General features: G+C 33.9%; 1 long non-coding RNA gene across 1 annotated transcript; it reads left to right on the forward strand.

Annotated features, from left to right (window-relative positions):
• The first annotated feature begins 10,233 nt into the window (after nucleotides 1-10,233).
• LOC112686215 lies at nucleotides 10,234-10,753 on the forward strand. Its single transcript, XR_003148872.1, has 3 exons — nucleotides 10,234-10,294; nucleotides 10,559-10,629; nucleotides 10,709-10,753. It is a non-coding gene; the product is annotated as an uncharacterized LOC112686215 (long non-coding RNA).
• Nucleotides 10,754-11,410: the final 657 nt, after the last annotated feature.

Consider the following 11,410-nt stretch of genomic DNA (forward strand, 5'->3'; position numbering starts at 1 on the left):
AGTAAGAATTATTCACTAAAGCACTTCGAGAAGAATTCAACAAGCTAGCGCCAATAATTAATAAAATAATCGAACAAACTACTATACTTAGAAAAGCAACAGATACATCAATACCGTGACATAAGAATAACTTTACACAGAGCCGCAGCTAGGAGGGCTAGGGGGTCTTTTGCCCCGGACGGCAAATTTTTAGGGGCGGCAAAAAAAAATTTTAAAAAAGCTAAAACATTAGCTAACAAATACCCAGATGATCTAAATAAAGAAGAATTTGTTAGTGAAATAAAAAGTTTTAAATTCCATGCCTTTGAAATTGACAACAGTCTGAGAAATGCGACAGCGCAGTCTACTTTTAAAGTTATTTATGAGCAACATCTAGAAGAGATTTACCTAAATATTACGATAGCCCTACAAATATTTCTAACACTACCAGTTTCTGTTGCTTTGGGGAAAAGAAGCTTCAGTAAACTGAAACTAATAAAAAATTATTTAAGAAACACTATGAAACAACAAAGATTAAATAATTTAAGTATAATATAAATTGAACATCAAATAGCATCAATCTTATTTGAAGAAATAATTAAAACATTTGCAACCAAAAAATCAAGAAAAATCAAATTTTTATAAATCTTTAATATACACTTTTAGTTTTTAAGAATAGTTATGTATATTTTGTATAGTTTTAGCATAAATTTTTTATGTCTTAATTTTTCAAAAAACTTAACTTATCATTTAACAACAGTTTAATAGCATATTTGTCACTTAACAACCAAATATATATTAAATATTTTAAAATTTTTCTCAATATTATATTGTAATAACTATACTGAAATTTATTTGTAAATTATTGGGGCTGAGTGATGAAAAGAAGGGCGGCAAAATTAGAGCTTGCCCCTTCTAGAATAATGTATGACTGCGGCCCTGACTCTACACTAAAGCTTCAGCGGGGAACACCGGAACTAAATCAAATTAATGAGGAAAATCTCCTGTAGGTTGGGGTCAGAAAAAGCCTACAGTAACTCCTGCTTGTTGTAAAAGGCGATTAAAATGAGTAAGGAGAGGGAAACAACAATCGCTAATACCGAACTTTGGAGATTCCTGCAACAGATCCGACGGCAATTGAAGGAATTGAAGTTATGTCAAAAACTGGCTCATTAACTATGATGGGGAAGGAGAAGTCCACCGCATTTAAAGTCATAGTAAAGCATTATAGATCATATATCCGACAGCAAAACCAACTAAGAGATTGATTACAAGTAGGTACTATAGAGTGTTTACTCAGTGTAAGACGTATATTCATATATATATATATATATATATTCCATTACCAAATCAACAGTATTTATATTTCATTGGCTTTAATCAGTACTAAATTTTACTATTTTTAACTATGTGACATAACGATGAAAAATATTGTGCGATAAAGAGAATAACAAACTATGATGAATTTTTGGTAATAAATCGTATCATCATTGACTAAGTCTTTCTGTTTTGCAACGCTCAGCGAGTAGACAATAGTTTTTAAATTCGTTAAGTTTAGTTAATCCAGAGAAATAAAAGTAAGTATTAATGTCAAACATGTATGAATTATATATTAAATAAAAAGAAAGATAACTTAACACCTAGGTAAAATTATGGTTATAGGTGCTAACTTAAGTATAATTTTTATTATTTATTTATTTAAGTGCACATCATGGTAACTTGTCAAGTTATAAGTTACTTTCAGAAAAAAAAAATAAGCTCGTTAAGTAACTTAATTACTTAATTTATTCAGTCGTTGTCGTTAATGCTCAGCTTTGCAGTCTGGTACGGTACAATACATTTAGTTTTCAAAGTGGCACCAAATTATACCTAATTAACACGTCAAAAGTTGAACGCATTAAACCAAAAACGAGTATAACCGAGAACTTACATTTTTTTAAATAAAATAAAACCATACATATTACAAATGTACAAAACATTGATATCGTAATCGTTTAGGAATAATTTGAATTTATTTTCTTAGTTTTATCTGCCATTGTTTTTATTCATAAATTATCTCATGAATCATTTAAGCATGAGTGTTCATTATTTTTATACTTATTGATTACAATTAAAATTCAAATACAATTACTTTTTTTTTTAACAATAGCCTCTAAAATATTAAAAAAAAACGTATCCGTCATCGTTATGCGACATAAAGAATATTATGATCAATCAATAACATATTGTTAAAATGTTAAGTAATCGCATATTATGTTAAAAATGTATAAACAATTTAACATTATATTGATATCGTATCGAGCCTCTATGTGCTTAAAAACAGTACGTACGACTTGTAAGGCGGAGCGGCGGTTAAACGTTTACGGGTATAATATAATATATATATGAAGTATTTATCAGAGCTTAAATCAAAATAATATACATTGTTTACCGTTATGGTACATTTAATCGTTATAAGCAATTGAGCGTTTAACATTATTCAATTTAAGCGTTTTATGTTTAACATCTAACGTTTCGCGTTATTTATATTAGTAAATGTTGATGACATTATTTCTAAATTTGAAAAAAGAAAACAAAGAAGATTAAACTTTATTATTTAATTTTAAAAATTAACGATTTCATCATATATCAATAACGTTATAATTTTAATTAATAATTTACTTTAATGATTTTGTAATTGTGTATTATCTTTTTGTCCTTTCGAAAAAATGACCCCCCCCCCTCAATGTGAGTTCTAGATCCCCGCCAGTTCATAACATAATAAAAACTTTTCGGAGCCCTGGTATGTATATATATATATACATTGAACGGATTACTCTGAACCGAAGTTTAATTTTTCCAGCACTTATTTAAATATTGAAAGCCTTATCGAGTTAAGAATAATTTTGAAAAATGAAAAAAAGGATAGAAAAAGAAACGGGAAAAAAACCATCGAAACCATACGTAAGCCGCTTACTCGGCTGCATAGACGACGCGACCGGGGCAAAAAGGTTTTGACGGCGCTGATGAAAGCGATGTTGGATAATTCCGTACGTGGTGATCTTTTCGAGCCTTCTCGTCCGTCCGGGATAAACTCAATGTTTTTTTTTTTTTTTTCTATTACCATCGATATTTTCCGTCTTCCCTTATCGCCATACGGACACGCACCGGGCCGAGCCGTGGACGCATGTAACGATCGGAACCGTTTGCATTTCCTCAGCGTCCTGCGTTCCTCCCATCCCGCGCTATTCACATCAGTAGTTAAACTACTTCTACATAAAGCCCGAAGATTATTACAAACCACCTCCCCCCATTTTTAAAACACCCCTACATACCATAACCGATCGCTTCTCTCGCACCGTCACTATAAAAAACATATTGAACAACTAATTTGAATAATTGTCCTCTTTTTTTATACTAAATTGATAATATAGTATAGTTTTTTTCATGATGATTGATCATCATTTATTAACAGTTTTGATCAATGTTACTGATGTAATTGGTAAATGTAAATAAATTTAATACGCTTAATAATAATGAATAATTGCTTCATTGTAATGCTAGTAATGCTACAGCTACATGCACACTTAATTTGCTCAAGTCCTATCGTTTTTTAACATCAATTAAAATAAACTGTTAGCTAAATAAAGCTTTATTATTTAAACACCTGGTAATTATATATTATAGGTAATATATACGTGTATAAACAATATACTATACGTATTACGTAGTACGTACTAAACTACTATATATTATACAGTACCTATATATTATTACTAGGGACTAGGGAACGGATTTAAATTTAGTAAAAATTAAAAATATTTAAATATATATTTATTTTTGAAATTGAAAATAAGATACAATTCATTATAATTTATAAATAATACATAATACAAAAATAAAAATGTTTATTCTGAATCATCCGAGTATTCTTCATGGGAGAAACAATTAGAAACGACATATAATAAGAGATTTTCAAATTTTAAATTACGACGATTCGATCTTAGTATTGCTTTATGACGGTTAAATGACTTCTCCACATCAACGGAAGTGAAAGGTGCATATTTCACACATGTTAATTCTTTTTGACTGTTCCCTATTTATAAATTATTTTTTGGAGTTTTGTTTAATAGTATTTCTCTATCGACTTTACAGCTTTAATATACCCTGGGGTTTTTCCCTTTATGTTTTGTAATTTATTAGCTTATTTAATTTAAATTAAATTAATTTATATAATTAAATAAAATAAAATTCAATAAATTTATTAATTTATTAGTTTATTAAAACTCCAATGTCTTCAGGAACGCGTTATAATTGTTTAATGGCATTATCTACTATTTCTAGGATCTTGGTTAATGTAATTTTAGAAGTTTCTAATTTTGAAATAGTATCAAGTAAAAATCCCAAATTAGCGGAAATAAGTATTAAGTTGTTTTGTAAGTTTTTTTAAATTTGTACCTACTTCCTAGATAAGATACTGTACAAACTTAATCATATATTTTCGTCCATCGTAAAATACTAAAATAAAAACGGAAATTCTACAATAATTTAGATTACAGATATTTATTAGTAATATATTTAAAATCATTTAAAATAAAATTAGCATCAGTTCATTCAAAATGAAATGAAACATACACATATGTCAATAACTCTCCGGTATTAAGACTGCATAAAAATATTTATTTAAATTAAAATCCATTCCCTAATTATTACACTATCATACTCGTATGTTGTAATATTTAGATATTATGTAGTCTATTGATGTCTAACGATTACGAAAAAACAATTTTATTCTTCGTATAAGCAAAAGGGTACCCACCTAATTATTCACCAACCACACCCGAAATATTGATGGAACGGCCATAACATTATCAACAAGCCAGTGATTAACGCGCGTCAAAGGGTCCAAAACGGGCAACTGCTGTCGTCCTCAACGCACCGGATTACGTGCGATACAGGCAATAACCAGTGGAGCGAACCTCCTTCGATCTGAGAAAATCATTCGTTCGCATCGGACGGCCTTCGCCGCATGTAACGCGATCGTGGCCGGCGAGAACTTTCGAGGGCCCCGGGGCTATCCCATTTTACCAACGCTTCTTTTGACCGAGATACGAGTACTCGTATCTCGGTATCTCGTATCTCTCGTATGCTTGTACATACTCCTACGTATTTTAGTGCAGTTAAAATGTTCGAATTCGCATCCTATGCCACGGCGATTTAAAAATAATTTCGCATGAAATGCCGAGACGACGGGCCCTCTCGGAGTTGCGACTTCAGGACTCTAAACGGGATGGAAAACGCTGGCTCAAACGGGTCGGATTCCAATAAAAGCGCTCTTTTGGATTCGGACACACGAGTGACGAGCCCTATTTGAATTCGGCCACGTTGGGCACCACTGGGCTTCAGGTGCCCGTCCGGTTTACACGATCCGACGCGGCACCCATTGTCCGGCCGACGACGATCGCCGTTATCACACGGGTTCCGAACGGTGGCCGGGAGGAGTTTGATGGAAATTCGGTTTCGCCGTCCGCGGCGGAGACATTGTTTAATTCGCACGCGCGTACAAATAACGTTTGACGTTAGTCCCGTCGTACGCGACACGTGCATACATACGTGTGCACGTTAAATACGGAGCCGCACATTCGCTGAAGGCGGTCGAACGCGTCAGACCGTTGTCCGTACGATTATGTACGATGATATTACCATCGCGTCGGATTATTATTATTAATATCACTATTATTATTATTATTATTATTATTATTATTATTATTATTATAATTGTTATTGTTATTATCATTACTGTTATAATGGCATTGTTGCGCGTTATACCGTATTGTTATCGTCGCGCGTGTGTATTGTGGCTGACAACGTTCGCCGGTCATTGTTTCGTGCTGGCGCATGGCCGAGCTGCGACGGCGACCGCGTGTCCTCGGCCACGGCTTGGGGCGCTCGTCGACGGACGCGATTGTTTATTTTCGACCAGACGACCGGAGTTTCACACCCGTACGGCAGGTGTACGCGCGCCGTCGCCTCGGTCCTGATGATTTCGCGCGCACGGTTCTCACCAGGCCAACGGTCCCGCGGAACTTCCAGAAACCACCTGAAAGGTGTGTCCGCATCAATGCGTTTTGTTGGTTTTCGGCTGTCGGTTCAACTAGCTCTTCGTCGTCCGACAAGCGCGTGCAGGGCCATTTCGTACATTTTAACAATTGACATCAGCCCTGGCGAGAGGAGCAAATGAAGCGCGGGCACGACGCGTCAAGACGTAACCATAGGCGCGCAACTAGGGAGGCGCAATAGGGTTTTTAGTACCCCTGAGTTCAAATTGCACTCCTCCTGTTTTTTTTTTTAGATGTATATAATCAATTGTAATTACAGTAAAATACCACTTAATTTTAGTTTCAGCGATTTCAGCAATCCCAATATTTGGGCTCTAGTTGTTCGCCCGTCAACAGCGCGTTTGTTGTCATCGAATTCCATAGAGCACCGAATGTTGTACACCGCCGTCGCGTCCCCGGGAAAACGTGAGGTGCGAGCGTGAGCTCTGGCGACGAACACAATTATAATAATAACGATGTGTATGTGCGACGTCGCCGGCGTGTATAGCGGGAACACGTCGCAACGAATTGTCGATCACGTCGGTTCGAAAATTCATTCCCGCCGTCATGTTCTCGTCTCATCCTCCGCGCCCCCGTCACATTTTCCACCACGTTTCTGACAAAATAATGCTCTATCTCTTCGCATCGATTTTCCTCCAGCGAAAAATGTTTCGCCGTACGAAAACGTCCACCACAATTATACGTCCGTTCGGCAAAAATTAAACTCGACCGTGCGCGTTTTTATTAAATCGACTTTATTCTCCACTCTCTTTTTAACCGTATCCAAAAATAATTATCCGTGGCGACACGCGCGCGTTCGTGTCCCGACGACGTGTCTCGAGAAATACCGTTTTTCCGCCGAAAACGTTCACCGCTTCCTCGGACTCATTTATATGTATTGTACACACGCGATATAAGCCGGCCACGATTCTAGTCCCTAATCCCCGGCAATGATTAATTTCTCCGGTGAGATGATTGTATTGTACATTGTTATGTTGCGTTCGCGGGAACCTATAGCCGACGCTCACTTAAAAGCAATACGATATTATTATTACTATTATTAATATCACTACGTACACTACGATGTTCTTTGTCTCGGTCGATGTAAACACAAAATGTGAACGAAAACTAGAAGCCTGCAGGCGTTGAAGCGTTTCGAATCGTGCTCACATTATTAGTATAATATTTACCTCGCGGTACCGATACAGACGACCGTGATGATATTTCACCATACGGATGCCTCGTGCAGATCATGTCGACGCGAAGTGACGCGCGTTCAGTTTCGTCTCGACAAATAGCCCGTGTATAGGTTTGCAGTCGCGTGCGATTGACACTGCGATACGGTACTTGCGATATACCGACGGTCCGATCACGATTTAAAGCGAAATATCCGATAAACTTCTACGATGCTCTCTATGCGACCGTTGTTTTTTCGAAGTCATGATTCGGTCTGCAGTGTTCGGCCAAGACCGACACCGTAAATTCAAAATGGTTATAACTTTTTTTTTTTACATTTTTCCAAAAAACCCCAACAACAGTGCAACTTTGTCTCGGAAAAGTCCGATTAGAGTGGATAAGAGGGGTTTTCTTTTTTTCTTTTTTTTTACAAACCACAGTGCTGCGAACCTCACGTATCTGGTACGAGCACAGCAAGCGCATTTTGTAGTCACTACGTAACGATGGATGGCAACGGCTGAAGGAATTATTTTTTTCACTTTTTACCGTTGGACACAGCGTTTTCCGAGGAAAGTCCTTATGCACGTGATTTGCGGACGCTTACGTTGAAAAACAATAAAACGAAAAACCGAACGTAGCTAACCGGTGTTTTGTTATTGCCGGGTAACACTGGGTACGCCATGGTAGGTCTTAGCCGACTATCTGCACATTGCAATAGTTATTTATAACTGGCGCTGTTATAATGTGCAACATGATTACTGCGTGTTTCGTTTTCTTAGGGGATGGCCCTAAAATAATATCCAAAAATATGCCAATTTTTAAGTATTATTACGGCAAACCCTGTGAAATGGTAGCCATACCGAATTCGACGCGGGTGAGCCGGTTCATAATGATAATGTTACTATTCTGAATCGGACTTTCTGCAATTGCGGACGGACATGTTGGCCACCGTTCGTCGATCGACACGCGGCCTGAACGTCACCGTCAAAGAACTTCCGATTCGTTTTTAAACATACAAAAATTTATAAAAAAAAAAAAATTATCGTATAATTTACCGAGTACAGTACGCGATGGGGTGCGATACGAGCGTGTACGCAATACCATACGTAAGAAATAGAAACTGGTCCGACACTGTTAACGCAAAAGCATGCGGTTACCCTTAAGAACACGCATAGAATTATGTAGACGCGTAACGAGTAGTGTTACGGAAAACTGATACGGTTATGTTAATCTGCGATTGGAAAATTTCGAACGTCCAATGTCTGTCAAAAAAATTTGAATACGTAATGTATTACCGATCGGTCGTCAAATCTTCACGTAAACCGTTTCATATAAATTAATCTTTTATCGGTGAATATGATAAATATAAATATTTATATATATATGTATTATACACGAGATGAATCAATTATTTTTTGGTGATTTCTCCGCGGTTTACATGTATGACTGTGTACCTTTATCGCTACGATCTCGGACTATTTCAATTTTTAATTATCAACACGTGAACTTTCTCACGAGATTTTACGATCCACCGATGTGTAGCTCTATAAAACAATGATTTAATGTATTTATATGTATACAGATAAGAATTAAAATTAATTAAGGTATTTCAACGTTTCAACAAAATCATAGTATTGCATACCGTTCCGTTCTAAATCAGCTTAGCAATCACGTTGAACATTTATTATGAATAAAAAAATATGTTTTATAATTTACAGGTGTTTTTAACATTTTTAATACTTGTTTACCACACGACAAGTGGTAAGAAATGCGAGGTTGGAGGATATTTTGTGTCAGAAGCCATTGGCTATATTCGAACTTTACTGGTTTCTTTTGATTAAGATACGATCCTGACAAACACTATTTGAATACATACACATAACATGCACACTGTTAAAGGTCAAAATGACATTGTGATGAAAAACGACTGCTGTACGTGAGATAAAATTGTTTCGTTGTTTTGGTATGCATAATAATCCTTCGAACTAACATCCTTGTTTGTTTTGGTACCTGTTGCGGTATCTTATTGTTTAATGTTTATGCAATACCCGTCATTTATTACCAAAAATAAAATTAATAGTTTTTAATAATTTTTTATTAGTTTCATTTAATAATTCATTTTCAATTGTGCAGTTATCGACCGGGTCAAAAATTATTAAATTAAACTACGATTTATTAAACAACATCAGTTTTTTAAAAAAAATTTGAGCCAAATCTGGGCCAGCTATTCTCAATTGATAAAATCTTATACATTTTTGGCTTCATTAATGTTTTATAAAAATCAATTAATAACAGTTTTTCAATTCTTGTGACATCAAGGTTTAAACAACATCACATGTCGATGACTTCATCTGTAGAACAATTTTGTATGCTGAAAAATGTATGTATGTCCACCTGTATGTAACCCATTTTTTAGAAAATAGTTATTAATATTATAATGCTCTTCTTGAAAAAATATTTAAATTGCAACTAATTATTATTAATTAGTGTTTATATTTGATAAACATAATTAATTTTTTACTTTCATTATTCTGAATAATAGTGTATTTTATGCATTTTGGGTAATTTTAAATTCCTTCCTCTCAATAAATGTTTCTTAGTCTTAGAACAATAACATTTTCATCTGAATAACGTTTCGCGAAACATGAATTTGCAACGTTACATTATTCATGGAATACATCTTTAATTTTTTACTTAAAACGCTAAAAGTCTTAAAATTAAATGAATGCACATTTTGTCAGTTAAATTAATGTATTTTATGTAAAAAATAATAATAAAATAAAACAAAATTTAGTAAAAGATTAATACTCGTAAGTACGGTTTGTGATTTTTTAAATGTTGATTTAAAATAAATATGTTATTACATACTTAAAACAAACAAATTTCTCACTTGGATATAAGTGTGTGTACAAGGTAGGTTATTAAATAACGAGGCTTGAACTTTAAAACAATAAATGTATATTATATTAATTTTTTGCATGATTAATCCATTTGGTTTCAGTTGACCCACTCGCCAGAGGAAAACCGATCTTGGTTGCTGGTGTCTGGTGAGCCAATTTCATGTACGTAAATTATTTATAATAAAAGTGAACGTATGTTTATAAAGATAAATCTTTAAGTCCCATGCGAATCTAATATTATCTATATCTTTCGATTCAAATTTTTCCCAGTTGTCTATTTACAAAATAAAATCTGCTGTAAATGCTTAGCACGATTTTTTTTCTCTTTAATATGTTAGTTTTCATGTATAATTGATATTTAATTTCTCATGTGAATAAAATATAAGATGTAATTGTTACAATATAATTGCTATAATTTTTTTTTAGAAGCGAACTGTGTCTGTACATTCCATATCAAACAATGAATTTATCGTGTTAACAAATGGTCAAATAAACTTGTAATTTACCCAAATATATTCACATGCTATTGATTGTTACAATATTTATTGTAGCATAATCTTTTTTATTGTTTTGCAGAAATGAACAAAACTGGCATTTCACGTTCATTCCCGTTGTCAAACCGTAAATTAAAGCTCTGGAATTTTGCTTTTTAAATTTTCATTTGAGAGCATTTTTCATTTTTATAAAATAAAGATTTTTAATGAAAATTTGGATCGACATCACGGTGCGATTTGATGAATTCGAGACATGCGACGCAGTACAAAACGGATGTTTAAAAGAAAAACAAGAAACCGAAAAATTTGTGTTTACTCAATCCAAAATCAAAAACTATGGAATATATGTGAATTATTGTATAATATACAGCCACAGCTGTTATTTACTATTTTATTTTCTTTAGCAAGAAAATTATGGCAAAAATATTTAAGTATATAGTTCAGCAATTTAGACGCTGCATTTTTCGGCTGAATTATATTGGAATAAACTGATTTTTTTTACAAGCTAATGGTATATAAATACATATTTATAGATACATTTCAAAGTTTTTATCATTTCGATATTCACATGCGCATTAAAAATGTTTTTTTAAAATCCGAATTATGTGTTTAAAATAGGTGTTACTATTAAAAGGCGATATTCGGGTTGTTAGACATAATTTTTCAACAAATTAATAAATAATTAGGTAGGTACTCTAAAATTCTAAAATGTTAATGTTGAAAAAAACGAATACGTGTGGCATGATGAAACACTTTGTCCTATTCTATCTTAAAAAAAAAAAAA

Source organism: Sipha flava, unplaced genomic scaffold (genome assembly GCF_003268045.1).
Source record: "Sipha flava isolate LNK unplaced genomic scaffold, YSA_version1 108_pilon_pilon, whole genome shotgun sequence".
Classification (NCBI taxonomy): domain Eukaryota; kingdom Metazoa; phylum Arthropoda; class Insecta; order Hemiptera; family Aphididae; genus Sipha; species Sipha flava.